The 26302-nt window shown below is 30.8% G+C and overlaps 9 non-coding genes across 9 annotated transcripts; all 9 read left to right on the top strand.

Annotated features, from left to right (window-relative positions):
• The first annotated feature begins 551 nt into the window (after nucleotides 1-551).
• On the top strand, nucleotides 552-623 carry TRNAM-CAU (transfer RNA methionine (anticodon CAU)). Its single transcript has one exon. It is a non-coding gene; the product is annotated as a tRNA-Met (tRNA).
• A 2750-nt stretch (nucleotides 624-3373) lies between these two features.
• On the top strand, nucleotides 3374-3445 carry TRNAM-CAU (transfer RNA methionine (anticodon CAU)). Its single transcript has one exon. It is a non-coding gene; the product is annotated as a tRNA-Met (tRNA).
• Nucleotides 3446-8018: 4573 nt separating this feature from the next.
• Nucleotides 8019-8090, top strand: TRNAM-CAU (transfer RNA methionine (anticodon CAU)). The gene has a single exon. It is a non-coding gene; the product is annotated as a tRNA-Met (tRNA).
• Nucleotides 8091-10827: 2737 nt separating this feature from the next.
• On the top strand, nucleotides 10828-10899 carry TRNAM-CAU (transfer RNA methionine (anticodon CAU)). The gene has a single exon. It is a non-coding gene; the product is annotated as a tRNA-Met (tRNA).
• Nucleotides 10900-14463: 3564 nt separating this feature from the next.
• On the top strand, nucleotides 14464-14535 carry TRNAM-CAU (transfer RNA methionine (anticodon CAU)). The gene has a single exon. It is a non-coding gene; the product is annotated as a tRNA-Met (tRNA).
• A 1750-nt stretch (nucleotides 14536-16285) lies between these two features.
• On the top strand, nucleotides 16286-16357 carry TRNAM-CAU (transfer RNA methionine (anticodon CAU)). Its single transcript has one exon. It is a non-coding gene; the product is annotated as a tRNA-Met (tRNA).
• Nucleotides 16358-19105: 2748 nt separating this feature from the next.
• Nucleotides 19106-19177, top strand: TRNAM-CAU (transfer RNA methionine (anticodon CAU)). The gene has a single exon. It is a non-coding gene; the product is annotated as a tRNA-Met (tRNA).
• A 1751-nt stretch (nucleotides 19178-20928) lies between these two features.
• TRNAM-CAU (transfer RNA methionine (anticodon CAU)) lies at nucleotides 20929-21000 on the top strand. The gene has a single exon. It is a non-coding gene; the product is annotated as a tRNA-Met (tRNA).
• Nucleotides 21001-23748: 2748 nt separating this feature from the next.
• Nucleotides 23749-23820, top strand: TRNAM-CAU (transfer RNA methionine (anticodon CAU)). The gene has a single exon. It is a non-coding gene; the product is annotated as a tRNA-Met (tRNA).
• Nucleotides 23821-26302: the final 2482 nt, after the last annotated feature.

Here is a 26302-nt window from a genome sequence, read left to right as displayed (position 1 = left end):
TTAACCGACGATATCTCAATGCTTTCAGCAAAGCGTTACTTTTCATAAACTTTGTAGTTGGCGGAACTCTTGACATGTATTACAAAAACATATCCATACAAAATTTTATCTATACTTCTTACACATTACTAGAATTTTAAATATCCTGAAAATACGTGTTTGTCATTAGTTTCGAAATCGCAGATATAATACATATCGTTGAAAGAGAGAATCACAGTATCAAAAATTTCGTTCAAGGACAAGTATTGGAAGATTAATCGACTTGAAATAGCTCGAATAGACGTATAATAGGAAAGCCAAAATTTTATCGTAATGTTATTGTGATAAGACTTTTATCGTTTCTAAGAAATTTAACAAGGAAGTTAGTAGATAAGGTCTGAAATATCTCGTACGCGATAATTATTTCCAAAGCAATTCGAGACCATACAAGGTTTATGAATGAAACAATTTACACCTTCATGAAAAGTGCCCATTAGAAACAACGAACATCAATATATTTTATAGCATAAAGTATTTTTTTATGAACTTTTATAGTAAAGATGAACTAACGAAGCAGAGTGGCGCAGTGGGAGCGTGCTGGGCCCATAACCCAGAGGTCCGTGGATCGAAACCACGCTCTGCTACGTTGTTTTCTCTTTTTTTAAATATCGCAAAGAAAGGCACGAAAACAAAACGACAAACTCTAGACCTGAGGCTAAACATGAAGCTTCAAATCACTACATTTTTGTTCAATTCCAACGAAAATTTCTAGTAAAATTTCAAACGTAAAAGAACTGTAAAGAAAAGACGGTGAAATTCTAAGTTTTCTATATCTACTAAAAGTTATATATACTTCTAAACAATAAATGTATAAACCGTTTAGTTATCATCTTGGTACTTTTCCGCATTGTAGCTGATTAAGAATAAAGGCTATTAAGATGTCATTTGCACAAAATAGAAGAAACAGAATATAAAGATTCAAATTTAGAAATATCTGATGGTGAAAATAGTGATAAACAACGAAAGTAGAGAGTGCGTTAAACTAATTCACTTTCAACAGACTAAGTTGGGGAATTTGTGAATTCCGTTACTTCTCTTTGTAAGATTTTCTGAGTAGCACGCAGAGGACTTAATATAAAAAAAATTATAAACAATAGAAATTCACTTGTAAATGTAGTATAGAATGAAAGCTGATTTATATTAAACGGTATTCGTCTGCATGATATGGCAATTTCTATAAAATTAACGTATCTTTAAAAGTAAATAAAACGAAAACCCAAATCGTATAGAGAAAGAATCGCCACACTTCTCCAAATACGACATTATCATCATTTACAAAAAAATAAATTATTTGTCCCAATGTTTTCGAATTTATTAGGAAGTTTGAAAGTCTCATTATTTAGAACGTCTCCAGTCACATACTTAGAAGTTACTGTTGAAAGTTTAAATAAAACTTCACAAATATCGAATAATGTTGATAGAGTAATTAAAACCTTAATAATAATACACTACGTTACATTTTTTCCTTTTTCTTTTCCTGAGCAGAAAGTGTTATTCCCAAAAGCTTATGTCTAAAGTAAACGGAAAAGACCTATTTTTCTCTTCAAACATTGTTTTTGTGACTTGGTCGCTTGTAAAGAAAACATTATGGAAGATTACGTTTGGGGCTGATACTTGAAAGTGATTTGCATTAGAGTCGCAAATCTCGAAAAACTATTCTATTCTAAACATTTTATATAAATTTAGTGTAAATACATATAAATCTTGGTTCATATGTTGTATTATTCACACATTATGTAAATGAAAATGTGTAGCTCTGCCCGTTTTACATATAAAATAGGTTAATTTCTGAATTTCCTTAACCAATTAACGAAAGCAAAGTTTGAAGAAGAAAATGGCGATTTTCTTTACTTTTACAATATAAGCAATTGAGAAATGACACCACTCAGGAACAAAATTTGTTTTACGTAGTGTTATATACCTTTCATGTGACAAATGTCTACAAATACATTAAGTTTACTAAAACGGATTATCAAACACGACTTTGTCACTAACCTGTTAAACTTTCCATTTCATCCATTAGAAAAACAACACAAGTACTTGAAATTATTCACGATCGGTTAAAATATATAATTCTAACTTTACCGAGAATCGTAAGTCTTTTTTTTTTAGACACGTTCAACGTTTCCAAATGACATTTCGTTAGTGTCCAAAAAGTACAAACTTCGATTTTTCTTTATTGGGGACAATAACATCGTCGAATTGTTTCAAAGAAGGAAACGACACGTTAAAAAACTTACTATGTGAATAGTGTGTCGTGCGTATTTATTTTCATTCTCACGTAACTCACGAAGTGATAGTTTCGTTAATTGGTTGTGAACCAATCTGAACGAAAAGTAGGTACGTTTTAGTCACAAAGCGTAAGGAATAGAGCAACGTTTGATTATGTGAGAAATCGTAAAGAAACTTCCCATTGGTTTTCACATTTGTCTTCTGTGTCATTCTGTCTAACAACATCTGTTATTAAAGGAGTAGGAAGGGAAAACACTGAATAACGAGAAAGGAAAACACATATTATGTGCTGACAGGATTCCTAGTTTCATTTTAATTCGTTCTATATCCTCATGAAAGAAGAATCGTTAGTGATGTCGTTCGCTACACATAAACTGTTTTTCAAAATAAAATTTAGAAAATATCTAAAACGCTATCAGAAAAAGTTTAAAAAACCGTAAACTTGATGTTCTTTATTTATGTTTCCTCTGTCGTTATTTTCGTTATTTAGTTAAATTTTGTATTATATGAAGACCTAATCATCATTCTTTGCTTTTGTTGTAAACATTTAACCGACGATATCTCAATGCTTTCAGCAAAGCGTTACTTTTCATAAACTTTGTAGTTGGCGGAACTCTTGACATGTATTACAAAAACATATCCATACAAAATTTTATCTATACTTCTTACACATTACTAGAATTTTAAATATCCTGAAAATACGTGTTTGTCATTAGTTTCGAAATCGCAGATATAATACATATCGTTGAAAAGAGAGAATCACAGTATCAAAAATTTCGTTCAAGGACAAGTATTGGAAGATTAATCGACTTGAAATAGCTCGAATAGACGTATAATAGGAAAGCCAAAATTTTATCGTAATGTTATTGTGATAAGACTTTTTTATCGTTTCTAAGAAATTTAACAAGGAAGTTAGTAGATAAGGTCTGAAATATCTCGTACGCGATAATTATTTCCAAAGCAATTCGAGACCATACAAGGTTTATGAATGAAACAATTTACACCTTCATGAAAAGTGCCCATTAGAAACAACGAACATCAATATATTTTATAGCATAAAGTATTTTTTTTATGAACTTTTATAGTAAAGATGAACTAACGAAGCAGAGTGGCGCAGTGGGAGCGTGCTGGGCCCATAACCCAGAGGTCCGTGGATCGAAACCACGCTCTGCTACGTTGTTTTCTCTTTTTTTAAATATCGCAAAGAAAGGCACGAAAACAAAACGACAAACTCTAGACCTGAGGCTAAACATGAAGCTTCAAATCACTACATTTTTGTTCAATTCCAACGAAAATTTCTATTAAAATTTCAAACGTAAAAGAACTGTAAAGAAAAGACGGTGAACTTCTAAGTTTTCTATATCTACTAAAAGTTATATATACTTCTAAACAATAAATGTATAAACCGTTTAGTTATCATATTGGGACTTTTCCGCATTGTAGCTGATTAAGAATAAAGGCTATTAAGATGTCATTTGCACAAAATAGAAGAAACAGAATATAAAGATTCAAATTTAGAAATATCTGATGGTGAAAATAGTGATAAACAACGAAAGTAGAGAGTGCGTTAAACTAATTCACTTTCAACAGACTAAGTTGGGGAATTTGTGAATTCCGTTACTTCTCTTTGTAAGATTTTCTATTATTCACGATCGGTTAAAATATATGTTTCTAACTTTACCGAGAATCTTAAGTCTTTTTCTTTTAGACACGTTTAACGTTTCCAAATGACATTTCGTTAGTGTCCAAAAAGTACAAACTTCGATTTTTCTTTATTGGGGACAATAACATCGTCGAATTGTTTCAAAGAAGGAAACGACACGTTAAAAAACTTACTATGTGAATAGTGTGTCGTGCGTATTTATTTTCATTCTCACGTAACTCACGAAGTGATAGTTTCGTTAATTGGTTGTGAACCAATCTGAACGAAAAGTAGGTACGTTTTAGTCACAAAGCGTAAGGAATAGAGCAACGTTTGATTATGTGAGAAATCGTAAAGAAACTTCCCATAGGTTTTCACATTTGTCTTCTGTGTCATTCTGTCTAACAACAGCTGTTATTAAACGAGTAAGAAGGGAAAACACTGAATAACGAGAAAGGAAAACACATATTATGTGCTGACAGGATTCCTAGTTTCATTTTAATTCGTTCTATATCCTCATGAAAGAAGAATCGTTAGTGATGTCGTTCGCTACACATAAACTGTTTTTCAAAATAAAATTTAGAAAATATCTAAAACGCTATCAGAAAAAGTTTAAAAACCGTAAACTTGATGTTCTTTATTTATGTTTCCTCTGTCGTTATTTTCGTTATTTAGTTAAATTTTGTATTATATGAAGACCTAATCATCATTCTTTGCTTTTGTTGTAAACATTTAACCGACGATATCTCAATGCTTTCAGCAAAGCGTTACTTTTCATAAACTTTGTAGTTGGCGGAACTCTTGACATGTATTACAAAAACATATCCATACAAAATTTTATCTATACTTCTTACACATTACTAGAATTTTAAATATCCTGAAAATACGTGTTTGTCATTAGTTTCGAAATCGCAGATATAATACATATCGTTGAAAAGAGAGAATCACAGTATCAAAAATTTCGTTCAAGGACAAGTATTGGAAGATTAATCGACTTGAAATAGCTCGAATAGACGTATAATAGGAAAGCCAAAATTTTATCGTAATGTTATTGTGATAAGACTTTTTATCGTTTCTAAGAAATTTAACAAGGAAGTTAGTAGATAAGGTCTGAAATATCTCGTACGCGATAATTATTTCCAAAGCAATTCGAGACCATACAAGGTTTATGAATGAAACAATTTACACCTTCATGAAAAGTGCCCATTAGAAACAACGAACATCAATATATTTTATAGCATAAAGTATTTTTTTTATGAACTTTTATAGTAAAGATGAACTAACGAAGCAGAGTGGCGCAGTGGGGCGTGCTGGGCCCATAACCCAGAGGTCCGTGGATCGAAACCACGCTCTGCTACGTTGTTTTCTCTTTTTAAATATCGCAAAGAAAGGCACGAAAACAAAACGACAAACTCTAGACCTGAGGCTAAACATGAAGCTTCAAATCACTACATTTTTGTTCAATTCCAACGAAAATTTCTAGTAAAATTTCAAACGTAAAAGAACTGTAAAGAAAAGACGGTGAACTTCTAAGTTTTCTATATCTACTAAAAGTTATATATACTTCTAAACAATAAATGTATAAACCGTTTAGTTATCATATTGGGACTTTTCCGCATTGTAGCTGATTAAGAATAAAGGCTATTAAGATGTCATTTGCACAAAATAGAAGAAACAGAATATAAAGATTCAAATTTAGAAATATCTGATGGTGAAAATAGTGATAAACAACGAAAGTAGAGAGTGCGTTAAACTAATTCACTTTCAACAGACTAAGTTGGGGAATTTGTGAATTCCGTTACTTCTCTTTGTAAGATTTTCTGAGTAGCACGCAGAGGACTTAATATAAAAAAAATTATAAACAATAGAAATTCACTTGTAAATGTAGTATAGAATGAAAGCTGATTTATATTAAACGGTATTCGTCTGCATGATATGGCAATTTCTATAAAATTAACGTATCTTTAAAAGTAAATAAAAACGAAAACCCAAATCGTATAGAGAAAGAATCGCCACACTTCTCCAAATACGACATTATCATCATTTACAAAAAAATAAATTATTTGTCCCAATGTTTTCGAATTTATTAGGAAGTTTGAAAGTCTCATTATTTAGAACGTCTCCAGTCACATACTTAGAAGTTACTGTTGAAAGTTTAAATAAAACTTCACAAATATCGAATAATGTTGATAGAGTAATTAAAACCTTAATAATAATACACTACGTTACATTTTTTTCCTTTTTCTTTTTCCTGAGCAGAAAGTGTTATTCCCAAAAAGCTTATGTCTAAAGTAAACGGAAAAGACCTATTTTTCTCTTCAAACATTGTTTTTTGTGACTTGGTCGCTTGTAAAGAAAACATTATGGAAGATTACGTTTGGGGGCTGATACTTGAAAGTGATTTGCATTAGAGTCGCAAATCTCGAAAAACTATTCTATTCTAAACATTTTTATATAAATTTAGTGTAAATACATATAAATCTTGGTTCATATGTTGTATTATTCACACATTATGTAAATGAAAATGTGTAGCTCTGCCCGTTTTTACATATAAAATAGGTTAATTTCTGAATTTCCTTAACCAATTAACGAAAGCAAAGTTTGAAGAAGAAAATGGCGATTTTCTTTACTTTTACAATATAAGCAATTGAGAAATGACACCACTCAGGAACAAAATTTGTTTTACGTAGTGTTATATACCTTTCATGTGACAAATGTCTACAAATACATTAAGTTTACTAAAACGGATTATCAAACACGACTTTGTCACTAACCTGTTAAACTTTCCATTTCATCCATTAGAAAAACAACACAAGTACTTGAAATTATTCACGATCGGTTAAAATATATGTTTCTAACTTTACCGAGAATCTTAAGTCTTTTTCTTTTAGACACGTTCAACGTTTCCAAATGACATTTTGTTAGTGTCCAGAAAGTACAAACTTCGATTTTTTTTTATTGGGGACAATAACATCGTCGAATTGTTTCAAAGAAGGAAACGACACGTTAAAAAACTTACTATGTGAATAGTGTGTCGTGCGTATTTATTTTCATTCTCACGTAACTCACGAAGTGATAGTTTCGTTAATTGGTTGTGAACCAATCTGAACAAAAAGTAGGTACGTTTTAGTCACAAAGCGTAAGGAATAGAGCAACGTTTGATTATGTGAGAAATCGTAAATAAACTTCCCATAGGTTTTCACATTTGTCTTTTGTGTCATTCTGTCTAACAACAGCTGTTATTAAACGAGTAAGAATAGAAAACACTGAATAACGAGAAAGGAAAACACATATGTGCTGACACGATTCCTAGTTTTATTTTAATTCGTTCTATATCCTCATGAAATAAGAATCGTTAGTGATGTCGTTCGCTACACATAAACTGTTTTTCAAAATAAAATTTAGAAAATATCTAAAACGCTATCAGAAAAAGTTTAAAAACCGTAAACTTGATGTTCTTTATTTATGTTTCCTCTGTCGTTATTTTCGTTATTTAGTTAAATTTTGTATTATATGAAGACCTAATCATCATTCTTTGCTTTTGTTGTAAACATTTAACCGACGATATCTCAATGCTTTCAGCAAAGCGTTACTTTTCATAAACTTTGTAGTTGGCGGAACTCTTGACATGTATTACAAAACATATCCATACAAAATTTTATCTATACTTCTTACACATTACTAGAATTTTAAATATCCTGAAAATACGTGTTTGTCATTAGTTTCGAAATCGCAGATATAATACATATCGTTGAAAAGAGAGAATCACAGTATCAAAAATTTCGTTCAAGGACAAGTATTGGAAGATTAATCGACTTGAAATAGCTCGAATAGACGTATAATAGGAAAGCCAAAATTTTATCGTAATGTTATTGTGATAAGACTTTTATCGTTTCTAAGAAATTTAACAAGGAAGTTAGTAGATAAGGTCTGAAATATCTCGTACGCGATAATTATTTCCAAAGCAATTCGAGACCATACAAGGTTTATGAATGAAACAATTTACACCTTCATGAAAAGTGCCCATTAGAAACAACGAACATCAATATATTTTATAGCATAAAGTATTTTTTTATGAACTTTTATAGTAAAGATGAACTAACGAAGCAGAGTGGCGCAGTGGGAGCGTGCTGGGCCCATAACCCAGAGGTCCGTGGATCGAAACCACGCTCTGCTACGTTGTTTTCTCTTTTTAAATATCGCAAAGAAAGGCACGAAAACAAAACGACAAACTCTAGACCTGAGGCTAAACATGAAGCTTCAAATCACTACATTTTTGTTCAATTCCAACGAAAATTTCTAGTAAAATTTCAAACGTAAAAGAACTGTAAAGAAAAGACGGTGAAATTCTAAGTTTTCTATATCTACTAAAAGTTATATATACTTCTAAACAATAAATGTATAAACCGTTTAGTTATCATCTTGGTACTTTTCCGCATTGTAGCTGATTAAGAATAAAGGCTATTAAGATGTCATTTGCACAAAATAGAAGAAACAGAATATAAAGATTCAAATTTAGAAATATCTGATGGTGAAAATAGTGATAAACAACGAAAGTAGAGAGTGCGTTAAACTAATTCACTTTCAACAGACTAAGTTGGGGAATTTGTGAATTCCGTTACTTCTCTTTGTAAGATTTTCTGAGTAGCACGCAGAGGACTTAATATAAAAAAAATTATAAACAATAGAAATTCACTTGTAAATGTAGTATAGAATGAAAGCTGATTTATATTAAACGGTATTCGTCTGCATGATATGGCAATTTCTATAAAATTAACGTATCTTTAAAAGTAAATAAAACGAAAACCCAAATCGTATAGAGAAAGAATCGCCACACTTCTCCAAATACGACATTATCATCATTTACAAAAAAATAAATTATTTGTCCCAATGTTTTCGAATTTATTAGGAAGTTTGAAAGTCTCATTATTTAGAACGTCTCCAGTCACATACTTAGAAGTTACTGTTGAAAGTTTAAATAAAACTTCACAAATATCGAATAATGTTGATAGAGTAATTAAAACCTTAATAATAATACACTACGTTACATTTTTTTTCTTTTTCTTTTCCTGAGCAGAAAGTGTTATTCCCAAAAGCTTATGTCTAAAGTAAACGGAAAAGACCTATTTTCTCTTCAAACATTGTTTTTGTGACTTGGTCGCTTGTAAAGAAAACATTATGGAAGATTACGTTTGGGGCTGATACTTGAAAGTGATTTGCATTAGAGTCGCAAATCTCGAAAACTATTCTATTCTAAACATTTTTATATAAATTTAGTGTAAATACATATAAATCTTGGTTCATATGTTGTATTATTCACACATTATGTAAATGAAAATGTGTAGCTCTGCCCGTTTTACATATAAAATAGGTTAATTTCTGAATTTCCTTAACCAATTAACGAAAGCAAAGTTTGAAGAAGAAAATGGCGATTTTCTTTACTTTTACAATATAAGCAATTGAGAAATGACACCACTCAGGAACAAAATTTGTTTTACGTAGTGTTATATACCTTTCATGTGACAAATGTCTACAAATACATTAAGTTTACTAAAACGGATTATCAAACACGACTTTGTCACTAACCTGTTAAACTTTCCATTTCATCCATTAGAAAACAACACAAGTACTTGAAATTATTCACGATCGGTTAAAATATATGTTTCTAACTTTACCGAGAATCTTAAGTCTTTTCTTTTAGACACGTTCAACGTTTCCAAATGACATTTTGTTAGTGTCCAGAAAGTACAAACTTCGATTTTTTTTTATTGGGGACAATAACATCGTCGAATTGTTTCAAAGAGGGAAACGACACGTTAAAAAACTTACTATGTGAATAGTGTGTCGTGCGTATTTATTTTCATTCTCACGTAACTCACGAAGTGATAGTTTCGTTAATTGGTTGTGAACCAATCTGAACAAAAGTAGGTACGTTTTAGTCACAAAGCGTAAGGAATAGAGCAACGTTTGATTATGTGAGAAATCGTAAATAAACTTCCCATAGGTTTTCACATTTGTCTTTTGTGTCATTCTGTCTAACAACAGCTGTTATTAAACGAGTAAGAATAGAAAACACTGAATAACGAGAAAGGAAAACACATATGTGCTGACACGATTCCTAGTTTTATTTTAATTCGTTCTATATCCTCATGAAATAAGAATCGTTAGTGATGTCGTTCGCTACACATAAACTGTTTTTCAAAATAAAATTTAGAAAATATCTAAAACGCTATCAGAAAAGTTTAAAACCGTAAACTTGATGTTCTTTATTTATGTTTCCTCTGTCGTTATTTTCGTTATTTAGTTAAATTTTGTATTATATGAAGACCTAATCATCATTCTTTGCTTTTGTTGTAAACATTTAACCGACGATATCTCAATGCTTTCAGCAAAGCGTTACTTTTCATAAACTTTGTAGTTGGCGGAACTGTTGACATGTATTACAAAAACATATCCATACAAAATTTTATCCCTACTTCTTTCACATTACTAGAATTTTAAATATCCTGAAAATACGTGTTTGTCATTAGTTTCGAAATCGCAGATATAATACATATCGTTGAAAAGAGAGAATCACAGTATCAAAAATTTCGTTCAAGGACAAGTATTGGAAGATTAATCGACTTGAAATAGCTCGAATAGACGTATAATAGGAAAGCCAAAATTTTATCGTAATGTTATTGTGATAAGACTTTTTATCGTTTCTAAGAAAATTAACAAGGAAGTTAGTAGATAAGGTCTGAAATATCTCGTACGCGATAATTATTTCCAAAGCAATTCGAGACCATACAAGGTTTATGAATGAAACAATTTACACCTTCATGAAAAGTGCCCATTAGAAACAACGAACATCAATATATTTTATAGCATAAAGTATTTTTTTATGAACTTTTATAGTAAAGATGAACTAACGAAGCAGAGTGGCGCAGTGGGAGCGTGCTGGGCCCATAACCCAGAGGTCCGTGGATCGAAACCACGCTCTGCTACGTTGTTTTCTCTTTTTTAAATATCGCAAAGAAAGGCACGAAAACAAAACGACAAACTCTAGACCTGAGGCTAAACATGAAGCTTCAAATCACTACATTTTGTTCAATTCCAACGAAAATTTCTAGTAAAATTTCAAACGTAAAAGAACTGTAAAGAAAAGACGGTGAACTTCTAAGTTTTCTATATCTACTAAAAGTTATATATACTTCTAAACAATAAATGTATAAACCGTTTAGTTATCATATTGGGACTTTTCCGCATTGTAGCTGATTAAGAATAAAGGCTATTAAGATGTCATTTGCACAAAATAGAAGAAACAGAATATAAAGATTCAAATTTAGAAATATCTGATGGTGAAAATAGTGATAAACAACGAAAGTAGAGAGTGCGTTAAACTAATTCACTTTCAACAGACTAAGTTGGGGAATTTGTGAATTCCGTTACTTCTCTTTGTAAGATTTTCTGAGTAGCACGAGAGGACTTAATATAAAAAATTATAAACAATAGAAATTCTTAAGTAAATGTAGTATAGAATGAAAACGATTTATCAATTAAACGGTATTCGTTAGTGCAAAATATGGCAATTTCTATAAAATTTTTATCTTTAAAAGTAAATAATAACAAAACCCAAATCGTTTAAAGAAAGAATCGACACTTCCAAAAACTTACATTATGAATCATTTGTCGTGCGTATTTATTTTCATTTTCGAAGTAAATCAGGAAGTGAAAGTCTCATTATTTGGTTGTGAACCAGTCTGAACAAAGAAGTTAGGTACGTTTAAGTAAAACTTCACAAATAGAATAATGTTGATAGAGTAATGAGAAACCTTAAAAAAATACACATACGTTACATTTGTCTTTTTTTTCTTCTTCTGAACAAAAGTGTTATTAAACCAAAAGCTTATGTCTAAACTAAAGCGGAAGGAAAACCATATTTTCTCTTCATTCATTGTTTTTTTTAATTCGATCTATATCCTCATGAAATATAAATCGTTAGTGATGTCGTTCGCTACACATAAACTGTTTTCAAAATAAAATTTAGAAAATATCTAAAACGCTATCATAAAAAGTTTAAAACCGTAAACTTGATGTTCTTTATTTATGTTTCCTCTGTCGTTTTTTCGTTATTTAGTTAAATTTTGTATTATATGAAGACCTAATCATCATTTTTTTTGCTTTTGTTGTAAACATTTAACCGACGATATCTCAATGCTTTCAGCAAAGCGTTACTTTTCATAAACTTTGTAGTTGGCGGAACTGTTGACATGTATTACAAAAACATATCCATACAAAATTTTATCCCTACTTCTTTCACATTACTAGAATTTTAAATATCCTGAAAATACGTGTTTGTCATTAGTTTCGAAATCGCAGATATAATACATATCGTTGAAAAGAGAGAATCACAGTATCAAAAAATTTCGTTCAAGGACAAGTATTGGAAGATTAATCGACTTGAAATAGCTCGAATAGACGTATAATAGGAAAGCCAAAAATTTTATCGTAATGTTATTGTGATAAGATTTTTATCGTTTCTAAGAAAATTAACAAGGAAGTTAGTAGATAAGGTCTGAAATATCTCGTACGCGATAATTATTTCCAAAGCAATTCAGAGACCATACAAGGTTTATGAATGAAACAATTTACACCTTCATGAAAAGTGCCCATTAGAAACAACGAACATCAATATATTTTATAGCATAAAGTATTTTTTTATGAACTTTATAGTAAAGATGAACTAACGAAGCAGAGTGGCGCAGTGGGGCGTGCTGGGCCCATAACCCAGAGGTCCGTGGATCGAAACCACGCTCTGCTACGTTGTTTTCTCTTTTTTTAAATATCGCAAAGAAGGCACGAAAACAAAACGACAAACTCTAGACCTGAGGCTAAACATGAAGCTTCAAATCACTACATTTTGTTCAATTCAACGAAATTTCTAGTAAAATTTCAAACGTAAAACAACTGTAAAGAAAAAAGACGGTGAAATTCTAAGTTTTCTATATCTACTAAAAAAGTTATATATACTTCTAAACAATAAATGTATAAACCGTTTAGTTATCATCTTGGTACTTTTCCGCATTGTAGCTGATTAAGAATAAAGGCTATTAAGATGTCATTTGCACAAAATAGAAGAAACAGAATATAAAAATTCAAATTTAGAAATATCTGATGGTGTAAAATAGTGATAAACAACGAAAGTAGAGAGTGCGTTAAACTAATTCACTTTCAACAGACTAAGTTGGGGAATTTGTGAATTCCGTTACTTCTCTTTGTAAGATTTTCTATTATTCACGATCGGTTAAAATATATGTTTCTAACTTTACCGAGAATCTTAAGTCTTTTTCTTTTAGACACGTTCAACGTTTTCAAATGACATTTCGTTAGTGTCCAAAAAGTACAAACTTCGATTTTTCTTTATTGGGGACAATAACATCGTCGAATTGTTTCAAAGAAGGAAACGACACGTTAAAAAACTTACTATGTGAATAGTGTGTCGTGCGTATTTATTTTCATTCTCACGTAACTCACGAAGTGATAGTTTCGTTAATTGGTTGTGAACCAATCTGAACAAAAAGTAGGTACGTTTTAGTCACAAAGCGTAAGGAATAGAGCAACGTTTGATTATGTGAGAAATCGTAAAGAAATTTCCCATAGGTTTTCACATTTGTCTTTTGTGTCATTCTGTCTAACAACAGCTGTTATTAAACGAGTAAGAATGGAAAACACTGAATAGCGAGAAAGGAAAACACATATGTGCTGACACGATTCCTAGTTTTATTTTAATTCGATCTATATCCTCATGAAATATAAATCGTTAGTGATGTCGTTCGCTACACATAAACTGTTTTTCAAAATAAAATTTAGAAAATATCTAAAACGCTATCAGAAAAAGTTTAAAAACCGTAAACTTGATGTTCTTTATTTATGTTTCCTCTGTCGTTATTTTCGTTATTTAGTTAAATTTTGTATTATATGAAGACCTAATCATCATTTTTTGCTTTTGTTGTAAACATTTAACCGACGATATCTCAATGCTTTCAGCAAAGCGTTACTTTTCATAAACTTTGTAGTTGGCGGAACTGTTGACATGTATTACAAAAACATATCCATACAAAATTTTATCCTATACTTTCACATTACTAGAATTTTAAATATCCTGAAAATACGTGTTTGTCATTAGTTTCGAAATCGCAGATATAATACATATCGTTGAAAAGAGAGAATCACAGTATCAAAATTTCGTTCAAGGACAAGTATTGGAAGATTAATCGACTTGAAATAGCTCGAATAGACGTATAATAGGAAAGCCAAAATTTTATCGTAATGTTATTGTGATAAGACTTTTTATCGTTTCTAAGAAAATTAACAAGGAAGTTAGTAGATAAGGTCTGAAATATCTCGTACGCGATAATTATTTCCAAAGCAATTCGAGACCATACAAGGTTTATGAATGAAACAATTTACACCTTCATGAAAAGTGCCCATTAGAAACAACGAACATCAATATATTTTATAGCATAAAGTATTTTTTTATGAACTTTATAGTAAAGATGAACTAACGAAGCAGAGTGGCGCAGTGGGAGCGTGCTGGGCCCATAACCCAGAGGTCCGTGGATCGAAACCACGCTCTGCTACGTTGTTTTCTTTTTTAAATATCGCAAAGAAAGGAAACGAAAACAAAACGACAAACTCTAGACCTGAGGCTAAACATGAAGCTTCAAATCACTACATTTTGTTCAATTCCAACGAAAATTTCTATTAAAATTTCAAACGTAAAGAACTGTAAAGAAAAGACGGTGAACTTCAAAGTTTTCTATATCTACTAAAAGTTATATATACTTCTAAACAATAAATGTATAAACCGTTTAGTTATCATATTGGGACTTTTCCGCATTGTAGCTGATAAAGAATAAAGGCTATTAAGATGTCATTTGCACAAAATAGAAGAAACAGAATATAAAGATTCAAATTTAGAAATATCTGATGGTGTGAAATAGTGATAAACAACGAAAGTAGAGAGTGCGTTAAACTAATTCACTTTCAACAGACTAAGTTGGGGAATTTGTGAATTCCATTACTTCTCTTTTTAAGATTTTCTATTATTCACGATCGGTTAAAATATATGTTTCTAACTTTACCGAGAATCTTAAGTCTTTTTTTTTTTTAGACACGTTCAACGTTTCCAAATGACATTTTGTTAGTGTCCAGAAAGTACAAACTTCGATTTTTTCTTTATTGGGGACAATAACATCGTCGAATTGTTTCAAAGAAGGAAACGACACGTTAAAAAACTTACTATGTGAATAGTGTGTCGTGCGTATTTATTTTCATTCTCACGTAACTCACGAAGTGATAGTTTCGTTAATTGGTTGTGAACCAATCTGAACAAAAAGTAGGTACGTTTTAGTCACAAAGCGTAAGGAATAGAGCAACGTTTGATTATGTGAGAAATCGTAAATAAACTTCCCATAGGTTTTCACATTTGTCTTTTGTGTCATTCTGTCTAACAACAGCTGTTATTAAACGAGTAAGAATAGAAAACACTGAATAACGAGAAAGGAAAACACATATGTGCTGACACGATTCCTAGTTTTATTTTAATTCGTTCTATATCCTCATGAAATAAGAATCGTTAGTGATGTCGTTCGCTACACATAAACTGTTTTTCAAAATAAAATTTAGAAAATATCTAAAACGCTATCAGAAAAAGTTTAAAAACCGTAAACTTGATGTTCTTTATTTATGTTTCCTCTGTCGTTATTTTCGTTATTTAGTTAAATTTTGTATTATATGAAGACCTAATCATCATTCTTTGCTTTTGTTGTAAACATTTAACCGACGATATCTCAATGCTTTCAGCAAAGCGTTACTTTTCATAAACTTTGTAGTTGGCGGAACTCTTGACATGTATTACAAAACATATCCATACAAAATTTTATCTATACTTCTTACACATTACTAGAATTTTAAATATCCTGAAAATACGTGTTTGTCATTAGTTTCGAAATCGCAGATATAATACATATCGTTGAAAAGAGAGAATCACAGTATCAAAAATTTCGTTCAAGGACAAGTATTGGAAGATTAATCGACTTGAAATAGCTCGAATAGACGTATAATAGGAAAGCCAAAATTTTATCGTAATGTTATTGTGATAAGACTTTTTATCGTTTCTAAGAAATTTAACAAGGAAGTTAGTAGATAAGGTCTGAAATATCTCGTACGCGATAATTATTTCCAAAGCAATTCGAGACCATACAAGGTTTATGAATGAAACAATTTACACCTTCATGAAAAGTGCCCATTAGAAACAACGAACATCAATATATTTTATAGCATAAAGTATTTTTTTTATGAACTTTTATAGTAAAGATGAACTAACGAAGCAGAGTGGCGCAGTGGGAGCGTGCTGGGCCCATAACCCAGAGGTCCGTGGATCGAAACCACGCTCTGCTACGTTGTTTTCTCTTTTTTTAAATATCGCAAAGAAAGGCACGAAAACAAAACGACAAACTCTAGACCTGAGGCTAAACATGAAGCTTCAAATCACTACATTTTGTTCAATTCCAACGAAAATTTCTAGTAAAATTTCAAACGTAAAAGAACTGTAAAGAAAAGACGGTGAACTTCTAAGTTTTCTATATCTACTAAAAGTTATATATACTTCTAAACAATAAATGTATAAACCGTTTAGTTATCATATTGGGACTTTTCCGCATTGTAGCTGATTAAGAATAAAGGCTATTAAGATGTCATTTGCACAAAATAGAAGAAACAGAATATAAAGATTCAAATTTAGAAATATCTGATGGTGAAAATAGTGATAAACAACGAAAGTAGAGAGTGCGTTAAACTAATTCACTTTCAACAGACTAAGTTGGGGAATTTGTGAATTCCGTTACTTCTCTTTGTAAGATTTTCTGAGTAGCACGCAGAGGACTTAATATAAAAAAAATTATAAACAATAGAAATTCACTTGTAAATGTAGTATAGAATGAAAGCTGATTTATATTAAACGGTATTCGTCTGCATGATATGGCAATTTCTATAAAATTAACGTATCTTTAAAAGTAAATATAAACGAAAACCCAAATCGTATAGAGAAAGAATCGCCACACTTCTCCAAATACGACATTATCATCATTTACAAAAAATAAATTATTTGTCCCAATGTTTTCGAATTTATTAGGAAGTTTGAAAGTCTCATTATTTAGAACGTCTCCAGTCACATACTTAGAAGTTACTGTTGAAAGTTTAAATAAAACTTCACAAATATCGAATAATGTTGATAGAGTAATTAAAACCTTAATAATAATACACTACGTTACATTTTTTTCCTTTTTCTTTTCCTGAGCAGAAAGTGTTATTCCCAAAAAGCTTATGTCTAAAGTAAACGGAAAAGACCTATTTTTCTCTTCAAACATTGTTTTTTGTGACTTGGTCGCTTGTAAAGAAAACATTATGGAAGATTACGTTTGGGGGCTGATACTTGAAAGTGATTTGCATTAGAGTCGCAAATCTCGAAAAACTATTCTATTCTAAACATTTTTATATAAATTTAGTGTAAATACATATAAATCTTGGTTCATATGTTGTATTATTCACACATTATGTAAATGAAAATGTGTAGCTCTGCCCGTTTTTACATATAAAATAGGTTAATTTCTGAATTTCCTTAACCAATTAACGAAAGCAAAGTTTGAAGAAGAAAATGGCGATTTTCTTTACTTTTACAATATAAGCAATTGAGAAATGACACCACTCAGGAACAAAATTTGTTTTACGTAGTGTTATATACCTTTCATGTGACAAATGTCTACAAATACATTAAGTTTACTAAAACGGATTATCAAACACGACTTTGTCACTAACCTGTTAAACTTTCCATTTCATCCATTAGAAAAACAACACAAGTACTTGAAATTATTCACGATCGGTTAAAATATATGTTTCTAACTTTACCGAGAATCTTAAGTCTTTTTCTTTTAGACACGTTCAACGTTTCCAAATGACATTTTGTTAGTGTCCAGAAAGTACAAACTTCGATTTTTTTTTATTGGGGACAATAACATCGTCGAATTGTTTCAAAGAGGGAAACGACACGTTAAAAAACTTACTATGTGAATAGTGTGTCGTGCGTATTTATTTTCATTCTCACGTAACTCACGAAGTGATAGTTTCGTTAATTGGTTGTGAACCAATCTGAACAAAAAGTAGGTACGTTTTAGTCACAAAGCGTAAGGAATAGAGCAACGTTTGATTATGTGAGAAATCGTAAATAAACTTCCCATAGGTTTTCACATTTGTCTTTTGTGTCATTCTGTCTAACAACAGCTGTTATTAAACGAGTAAGAATAGAAAACACTGAATAACGAGAAAGGAAAACACATATGTGCTGACACGATTCCTAGTTTTATTTTAATTCGTTCTATATCCTCATGAAATAAGAATCGTTAGTGATGTCGTTCGCTACACATAAACTGTTTTTCAAAATAAAATTTAGAAAATATCTAAAACGCTATCAGAAAAAGTTTAAAAACCGTAAACTTGATGTTCTTTATTTATGTTTCCTCTGTCGTTATTTTCGTTATTTAGTTAAATTTTGTATTATATGAAGACCTAATCATCATTCTTTGCTTTTGTTGTAAACATTTAACCGACGATATCTCAATGCTTTCAGCAAAGCGTTACTTTTCATAAACTTTGTAGTTGGCGGAACTCTTGACATGTATTACAAAAACATATCCATACAAAATTTTATCTATACTTCTTACACATTACTAGAATTTTAAATATCCTGAAAATACGTGTTTGTCATTAGTTTCGAAATCGCAGATATAATACATATCGTTGAAAAGAGAGAATCACAGTATCAAAAATTTCGTTCAAGGACAAGTATTGGAAGATTAATCGACTTGAAATAGCTCGAATAGACGTATAATAGGAAAGCCAAAATTTTATCGTAATGTTATTGTGATAAGACTTTTATCGTTTCTAAGAAATTTAACAAGGAAGTTAGTAGATAAGGTCTGAAATATCTCGTACGCGATAATTATTTCCAAAGCAATTCGAGACCATACAAGGTTTATGAATGAAACAATTTACACCTTCATGAAAAGTGCCCATTAGAAACAACGAACATCAATATATTTTATAGCATAAAGTATTTTTTTCATGAACTTTATAGTAAAGATGAACTAACGAAGCAGAGTGGCGCAGTGGGAGCGTGCTGGGCCCATAACCCAGAGGTCCGTGGATCGAAACCACGCTCTGCTACGTTGTTTTCTTTTTTTAAATATCGCAAAGAAAGGCACGAAAACAAAACGACAAACTCTAGACCTGAGGCTAAACATGAAGCTTCAAATCACTACATTTTGTTCAATTCCAACGAAAATTTCTATTAAAATTTCAAACGTAAAAGAACTGTAAAGAAAAGACGGTGAACTTCTAAGTTTTCTATATCTACTAAAAGTTATATATACTTCTAAACAATAAATGTATAAACCGTTTAGTTATCATATTGGGACTTTTCCGCATTGTAGCTGATTAAGAATAAAGGCTATTAAGATGTCATTTGCACAAAATAGAAGAAACAGAATATAAAGATTCAAATTTAGAAATATCTGATGGTGAAAATAGTGATAAACAACGAAAGTAGAGAGTGCGTTAAACTAATTCACTTTCAACAGACTAAGTTGGGGAATTTGTGAATTCCGTTACTTCTCTTTTTAAGATTTTCTATTATTCACGATCGGTTAAAATATATGTTTCTAACTTTACCGAGAATCTTAAGTCTTTTTTTTTTTAGACACGTTCAACGTTTTCAAATGACATTTCGTTAGTGTCCAAAAAGTACAAACTTCGATTTTTCTTTATTGGGGACAATAACATCGTCGAATTGTTTCAAAGAAGGAAACGACACGTTAAAAAAACTTACTATGTGAATAGTGTGTCGTGCGTATTTATTTTCATTCTCACGTAACTCACGAAGTGATAGTTTCGTTAATTGGTTGTGAACCAATCTGAACAAAAAGTAGGTACGTTTTAGTCACAAAGCGTAAGGAATAGAGCAACGTTTGATTATGTGAGAAATCGTAAAGAAACTTCCCATAGGTTTTCACATTTGTCTTTTGTGTCATTCTGTCTAACAACAGCTGTTATTAAACGAGTAAGAATGGAAAACACTGAATAACGAGAAAGGAAAAACACATATGTGCTGACACGATTCCTAGTTTCATTTTAATTCGTTCTATATCCTCATGAAACGAGAATCGTTAGTGATGTCGTTCGCTACACATAAACTGTTTTTCAAAATAAAATTTAGAAAATATCTAAAACGCTATCAGAAAAAGTTTAAAAACCGTAAACTTGATGTTCTTTATTTATGTTTCCTCTGTCGTTATTTTCGTTATTTAGTTAAATTTTGTATTATATGAAGACCTAATCATCATTCTTTGCTTTTGTTGTAAACATTTAACCGACGATATCTCAATGCTTTCAGCAAAGCGTTACTTTTCATAAACTTTGTAGTTGGCGGAACTCTTGACATGTATTACAAAAACATATCCATACAAAATTTTATCTATACTTCTTACACATTACTAGAATTTTAAATATCCTGAAAATACGTGTTTGTCATTAGTTTCGAAATCGCAGATATAATACATATCGTTGAAAAGAGAGAATCACAGTATCAAAAATTTCGTTCAAGGACAAGTATTGGAAGATTAATCGACTTGAAATAGCTCGAATAGACGTATAATAGGAAAGCCAAAATTTTATCGTAATGTTATTGTGATAAGACTTTTTATCGTTTCTAAGAAATTTAACAAGGAAGTTAGTAGATAAGGTCTGAAATATCTCGTACGCGATAATTATTTCCAAAGCAATTCGAGACCATACAAGGTTTATGAATGAAACAATTTACACCTTCATGAAAAGTGCCCATTAGAAACAACGAACATCAATATATTTTATAGCATAAAGTATTTTTTTTATGAACTTTTATAGTAAAGATGAACTAACGAAGCAGAGTGGCGCAGTGGGAGCGTGCTGGGCCCATAACCCAGAGGTCCGTGGATCGAAACCACGCTCTGCTACGTTGTTTTCTCTTTTTTTAAATATCGCAAAGAAAGGCACGAAAACAAAACGACAAACTCTAGACCTGAGGCTAAACATGAAGCTTCAAATCACTACATTTTTGTTCAATTCCAACGAAAATTTCTAGTAAAATTTCAAACGTAAAAGAACTGTAAAGAAAAGACGGTGAACTTCTAAGTTTTCTATATCTACTAAAAGTTATATATACTTCTAAACAATAAATGTATAAACCGTTTAGTTATCATATTGGGACTTTTCCGCATTGTAGCTGATTAAGAATAAAGGCTATTAAGATGTCATTTGCACAAAATAGAAGAAACAGAATATAAAGATTCAAATTTAGAAATATCTGATGGTGAAAATAGTGATAAACAACGAAAGTAGAGAGTGCGTTAAACTAATTCACTTTCAACAGACTAAGTTGGGGAATTTGTGAATTCCGTTACTTCTCTTTGTAAGATTTTCTGAGTAGCACGCAGAGGACTTAATATAAAAAAAATTATAAACAATAGAAATTCACTTGTAAATGTAGTATAGAATGAAAGCTGATTTATATTAAACGGTATTCGTCTGCATGATATGGCAATTTCTATAAAATTAACGTATCTTTAAAAGTAAATAAAAACGAAAACCCAAATCGTATAGAGAAAGAATCGCCACACTTCTCCAAATACGACATTATCATCATTTACAAAAAAATAAATTATTTGTCCCAATGTTTTCGAATTTATTAGGAAGTTTGAAAGTCTCATTATTTAGAACGTCTCCAGTCACATACTTAGAAGTTACTGTTGAAAGTTTAAATAAAACTTCACAAATATCGAATAATGTTGATAGAGTAATTAAAACCTTAATAATAATACACTACGTTACATTTTTTTCCTTTTTTTTTTCCTGAGCAGAAAGTGTTATTCCCAAAAGCTTATGTCTAAAGTAAACGGAAAAGACCTATTTTTCTCTTCAAACATTGTTTTTTGTGACTTGGTCGCTTGTAAAGAAAACATTATGGAAGATTACGTTTGGGGGCTGATACTTGAAAGTGATTTGCATTAGAGTCGCAAATCTCGAAAAACTATTCTATTCTAAACATTTTTATATAAATTTAGTGTAAATACATATAAATCTTGGTTCATATGTTGTATTATTCACACATTATGTAAATGAAAATGTGTAGCTCTGCCCGTTTTTACATATAAAATAGGTTAATTTCTGAATTTCCTTAACCAATTAACGAAAGCAAAGTTTGAAGAAGAAAATGGCGATTTTCTTTACTTTTACAATATAAGCAATTGAGAAATGACACCACTCAGGAACAAAATTTGTTTTACGTAGTGTTATATACCTTTCATGTGACAAATGTCTACAAATACATTAAGTTTACTAAAACGGATTATCAAACACGACTTTGTCACTAACCTGTTAAACTTTCCATTTCATCCATTAGAAAAACAACACAAGTACTTGAAATTATTCACGATCGGTTAAAATATATGTTTCTAACTTTACCGAGAATCTTAAGTCTTTTCTTTTAGACACGTTCAACGTTTCCAAATGACATTTTGTTAGTGTCCAGAAAGTACAAACTTCGATTTTTTTTTATTGGGGACAATAACATCGTCGAATTGTTTCAAAGAGGGAAACGACACGTTAAAAAACTTACTATGTGAATAGTGTGTCGTGCGTATTTATTTTCATTCTCACGTAACTCACGAAGTGATAGTTTCGTTAATTGGTTGTGAACCAATCTGAACAAAAAGTAGGTACGTTTTAGTCACAAAGCGTAAGGAATAGAGCAACGTTTGATTATGTGAGAAATCGTAAATAAACTTCCCATAGGTTTTCACATTTGTCTTTTGTGTCATTCTGTCTAACAACAGCTGTTATTAAACGAGTAAGAATAGAAAACACTGAATAACGAGAAAGGAAAACACATATGTGCTGACACGATTCCTAGTTTTATTTTAATTCGTTCTATATCCTCATGAAATAAGAATCGTTAGTGATGTCGTTCGCTACACATAAACTGTTTTTCAAAATAAAATTTAGAAAATATCTAAAACGCTATCAGAAAAAGTTTAAAAACCGTAAACTTGATGTTCTTTATTTATGTTTCCTCTGTCGTTATTTTCGTTATTTAGTTAAATTTTGTATTATATGAAGACCTAATCATCATTCTTTGCTTTTGTTGTAAACATTTAACCGACGATATCTCAATGCTTTCAGCAAAGCGTTACTTTTCATAAACTTTGTAGTTGGCGGAACTCTTGACATGTATTACAAAAACATATCCATACAAAATTTTATCTATACTTCTTACACATTACTAGAATTTTAAATATCCTGAAAATACGTGTTTGTCATTAGTTTCGAAATCGCAGATATAATACATATCGTTGAAAAGAGAGAATCACAGTATCAAAAATTTCGTTCAAGGACAAGTATTGGAAGATTAATCGACTTGAAATAGCTCGAATAGACGTATAATAGGAAAGCCAAAATTTTATCGTAATGTTATTGTGATAAGACTTTTTATCGTTTCTAAGAAATTTAACAAGGAAGTTAGTAGATAAGGTCTGAAATATCTCGTACGCGATAATTATTTCCAAAGCAATTCGAGACCATACAAGGTTTATGAATGAAACAATTTACACCTTCATGAAAAGTGCCCATTAGAAACAACGAACATCAATATATTTTATAGCATAAAGTATTTTTTTATGAACTTTATAGTAAAGATGAACTAACGAAGCAGAGTGGCGCAGTGGGAGCGTGCTGGGCCCATAACCCAGAGGTCCGTGGATCGAAACCACGCTCTGCTACGTTGTTTTCTCTTTTTAAATATCGCAAAGAAAGGCACGAAAACAAAACGACAAACTCTAGACCTGAGGCTAAACATGAAGCTTCAAATCACTACATTTTGTTCAATTCCAACGAAAATTTCTAGTAAAATTTCAAACGTAAAAGAACTGTAAAGAAAAGACGGTGAACTTCTAAGTTTTCTATATCTACTAAAAGTTATATATACTTCTAAACAATAAATGTATAAACCGTTTAGTTATCATATTGGGACTTTTCCGCATTGTAGCTGATTAAGAATAAAGGCTATTAAGATGTCATTTGCACAAAATAGAAGAAACAGAATATAAAGATTCAAATTTAGAAATATCTGATGGTGAAAATAGTGATAAACAACGAAAGTAGAGAGTGCGTTAAACTAATTCACTTTCAACAGACTAAGTTGGGGAATTTGTGAATTCCGTTACTTCTCTTTGTAAGATTTTCTGAGTAGCACGCAGAGGACTTAATATAAAAAAAATTATAAACAATAGAAATTCACTTGTAAATGTAGTATAGAATGAAAGCTGATTTATATTAAACGGTATTCGTCTGCATGATATGGCAATTTCTATAAAATTAACGTATCTTTAAAAGTAAATAAAACGAAAACCCAAATCGTATAGAGAAAGAATCGCCACACTTCTCCAAATACGACATTATCATCATTTACAAAAAATAAATTATTTGTCCCAATGTTTTCGAATTTATTAGGAAGTTTGAAAGTCTCATTATTTAGAACGTCTCCAGTCACATACTTAGAAGTTACTGTTGAAAGTTTAAATAAAACTTCACAAATATCGAATAATGTTGATAGAGTAATTAAAACCTTAATAATAATACACTACGTTACATTTTTTTCCTTTTCTCTTTTCCTGAGCAGAAAGTGTTATTCCCAAAAAAGCTTATGTCTAAAGTAAACGGAAAAGACCTATTTTTCTCTTCAAACATTGTTTTTTGTGACTTGGTCGCTTGTAAAGAAAACATTATGGAAGATTACGTTTGGGGCTGATACTTGAAAGTGATTTGCATTAGAGTCGCAAATCTCGAAAACTATTCTATTCTAAACATTTTTATATAAATTTAGTGTAAATACATATAAATCTTGGTTCATATGTTGTATTATTCACACATTATGTAAATGAAAATGTGTAGCTCTGCCCGTTTTTACATATAAAATAGGTTAATTTCTGAATTTCCTTAACCAATTAACGAAAGCAAAGTTTGAAGAAGAAAATGGCGATTTTCTTTACTTTTACAATATAAGCAATTGAGAAATGACACCACTCAGGAACAAAATTTGTTTTACGTAGTGTTATATACCTTTCATGTGACAAATGTCTACAAATACATTAAGTTTACTAAAACGGATTATCAAACACGACTTTGTCACTAACCTGTTAAACTTTCCATTTCATCCATTAGAAAACAACACAAGTACTTGAAATTATTCACGATCGGTTAAAATATATGTTTCTAACTTTACCGAGAATCTTAAGTCTTTTTCTTTTAGACACGTTCAACGTTTCCAAATGACATTTTGTTAGTGTCCAGAAAGTACAAACTTCGATTTTTCTTTATTGGGGACAATAACATCGTCGAATTGTTTCAAAGAGGGAAACGACACGTTAAAAAACTTACTATGTGAATAGTGTGTCGTGCGTATTTATTTTCATTCTCACGTAACTCACGAAGTGATAGTTTCGTTAATTGGTTGTGAACCAATCTGAACAAAAAGTAGGTACGTTTTAGTCACAAAGCGTAAGGAATAGAGCAACGTTTGATTATGTGAGAAATCGTAAATAAACTTCCCATAGGTTTTCACATTTGTCTTTTGTGTCATTCTGTCTAACAACAGCTGTTATTAAACGAGTAAGAATAGAAAACACTGAATAACGAGAAAGGAAAACACATATGTGCTGACACGATTCCTAGTTTTATTTTAATTCGTTCTATATCCTCATGAAATAAGAATCGTTAGTGATGTCGTTCGCTACACATAAACTGTTTTTCAAAATAAAATTTAGAAAATATCTAAAACGCTATCAGAAAAAGTTTAAAAACCGTAAACTTGATGTTCTTTATTTATGTTTCCTCTGTCGTTATTTTCGTTATTTAGTTAAATTTTGTATTATATGAAGACCTAATCATCATTCTTTGCTTTTGTTGTAAACATTTAACCGACGATATCTCAATGCTTTCAGCAAAGCGTTACTTTTCATAAACTTTGTAGTTGGCGGAACTCTTGACATGTATTACAAAAACATATCCATACAAAATTTTATCTATACTTCTTACACATTACTAGAATTTTAAATATCCTGAAAATACGTGTTTGTCATTAGTTTCGAAATCGCAGATATAATACATATCGTTGAAAAGAGAGAATCACAGTATCAAAAATTTCGTTCAAGGACAAGTATTGGAAGATTAATCGACTTGAAATAGCTCGAATAGACGTATAAT

The sequence above is a fragment of the Tachypleus tridentatus genome, chromosome 13 (assembly GCF_004210375.1).
Source record: "Tachypleus tridentatus isolate NWPU-2018 chromosome 13, ASM421037v1, whole genome shotgun sequence".
In the NCBI taxonomy this organism is placed as follows: domain Eukaryota; kingdom Metazoa; phylum Arthropoda; class Merostomata; order Xiphosura; family Limulidae; genus Tachypleus; species Tachypleus tridentatus.
This window is presented reverse-complemented; position numbering and strand designations above follow the sequence as displayed.